The sequence below is a fragment of the Trachemys scripta genome, chromosome 14, assembly GCF_013100865.1.
Source record: "Trachemys scripta elegans isolate TJP31775 chromosome 14, CAS_Tse_1.0, whole genome shotgun sequence".
NCBI classification, from domain to species: Eukaryota; Metazoa; Chordata; order Testudines; family Emydidae; genus Trachemys; species Trachemys scripta.
Genome location: NC_048311.1, coordinates 7407527 through 7410159, shown reverse-complemented (window position 1 = coordinate 7410159; position 2633 = coordinate 7407527).

The following is a 2633-nucleotide window of genomic DNA, read 5'->3' as shown; positions in this document are numbered from 1 at the left end:
GCAGGCCTTAAATATAGGGTTTTTTTTACATGTTTGGTGTTTGCAGTATAAATGTAGTGTGTTTGCTGATAAAGTCTGATTATAACTTTGCAGGAATAATTCTCCAGGCAATGGCAATTTTTATAATATAAAGCAATCAGACAGTAATGCTCATGTTGTGTAGTTCTGTGCAGTTCTGATTTTTTCTTTTATTGTACATTTCTAGTAGAATTTGTAACTCCCGATTTCCTGTGTGTGTCAATTTGTATAATGTTGAATCCTGTACATAGATCATGTGTTCAGATCACTTCTCATCTTTGCTTATGTGGTTGATTTTTAGGGTGGAGAAGATTTGTGGTACCTATAGAAGAAGGTAATTAAAGTTCATATTTTGTCAATGTTCAGATCTCACCTCCTATGTGAAAATGTGGCCCCTTTTCCTTCACTGTAGGAGTGTTTTGGAGCCTGATAGTTCAGGGTAATCCTCACCAGCATCCTGCATTTTAAAGGATATAATAAGGTTGTAACTCTTCTGCCAGATGGTGTTGGCAGCATCAAGAGTTAGGTTCAATATTTAGGGGTTCCTCTTAAAAATACAACATAGAACCGGGTTGAGCCTCTACCCAGTAAACTGGAAAAACTAAACACCACACCTTGAGGCCTTCTAGAGGTAGTACTTCCCACTCTCAAGCCCTCAGTCTGTGTCTTAGAGCCCAGGCTCCAGCCCAAGCCCGGAAGTCTACACAGCAATGAAACCGCCCTGAAGCCTGTAGTGTGGGGCCCAAAACTGGACACAGTACTCCAGATGAGGCCTCACCAATGTCGAATAGAGGGGAATGATCGCGTCCCTCGATCTGCTGGCAATGCTCCTACTTATACAGCCCAAAATGCCGTTAGCCTTCTTGGCAACAAGGGCACACAGTTGACTCATATCCAGCTTCTCGTCCTCTGTAACCCCTAGGTCCTTCTCTGCAGAACTGCTGCCTAGCCACTCGGTCCCTAGTGTGTAGCAGTGCATGGGATTCTTCCATCCTAAGTGCAGTACTCTGCACTTGTCCTTGTTGAACCCCATCAGATTTATTTTGGCCCAATCCTCTAATTTGTCTAGGTCCCTCTGTATCCGATCCCAACCCTCCAGTGTATCTACCACTCCTCCCAGTTTAGTGTCATCTGCAAACTTGCTGAGGGTGCAATCCATCCCATCCTCCAGATCATTAATGAAGATATTGAACAAAATCAGCCCCAGGACTGACCCTTGGGGCACTCCGCTTGATACTGGCTGCCAACTAGACATGGAGCCATTGAACCCGACAATCTAGCCAGTTTTCTATCCACCTTATAGTCCATTCATCCAGCCCATACTTCTTTAACTTGCTGACAAGAATACTGTGGGCAACCGTATCAAAAGCTTTGTTAAAGTCAAGGAATAACACTGCTTTCCCCTCATCCACAGAGCCAGTTATCTCATCATAGAAAGCAATTAGGTTAGTCAGGCATGACTTGCCCTTGGTGAATCCATGCTGACTGTTCCTGATCACTTTCCTCTCCTCTAAGTGCTTCAAGATTGATTCCTTGAGGACCTGCTCCATGATTTTTCCAGGGACTGAGGTGAGGCTGACTGGCCTGTAGTTCCTCAGATCCTCCTTCTTCCCCTTTTTAAAGATGAGCACTATATTAGCCTTTTTCCAGTTATCCGGGACCTCCACCAATCACCATGAGTTTTCAAAGATAATGGCCAATGGCTCTGCAATCACATCCGCCAACTCCTTTAGCACCCTTGGATGCAATGCATCTGGCCCCATGGACTTGTGCTTGTCCAGCTTTTCTAAATGGTCCTGAACCACTTCTTTCTCCACAGAGGGCTGGTCACCTCCTCCCCGTACTGTGCTGCCCAGTGCAGTAGTCTGGGAGCTGACTTTGTTCATGAAGACAGAGGCAAAAAAAGCATTGAATACATTAGCTTTTTCCACATCCTCTGTCACTAGGTTGCCTCGCCCATTAAGTAAGGAGCCCACACTTTCCTTGACCTTCTTGTTGCTAACATACCTGTAGAAACCCTTCTTGTTACTCTTAACATCCCTTGCTAGCTGCAACTCCAAGTGTGATTTGGCCTTCCCGATTTCACACTTGCATGCCTGAGTAATATTTTTATACTCCGCCCTGGTCATTTGTCCAAGCTTCCACTTCTTGTAAGCTTCTTTTTTGTGTTTAAGATCAGCAAGGATTTCACTGTTAAGCCAAGCTGGTCACCTGCCATATTTACTATTCTTTCTACACATCGGGATGGTTTGTTCCTGCAACCTCAATAAGGATTCTTTAACATACAGCCAGCTCTCCTGGACTCCTTTCCCCCTCATGTTATTCTCCCAGGGGTTCCTGCCCATCAGATCCCTGAGGGAGTCAAAGTCTGCTTTTCTGAAGTCCAGGGTCTGTATTTTGCTGCTCTCCTTTCTTCCTTGTGTCAGGATCCTGAACTCGACCATCTCATGGTCACTGCCTCCCAGGTTCCCATCCACTTTTGCTTCCCCTACTAATTCTTCCCTGTTTGTGAGCAGTAGGTCAAGAAGAGCTCTGCTCCTAGTTGGTTCCTCCAGCACTTGCACCAGGAAATTGTCGCCTACACTTTCCAAAAACTTCCTGGATTGTCTGTGCAC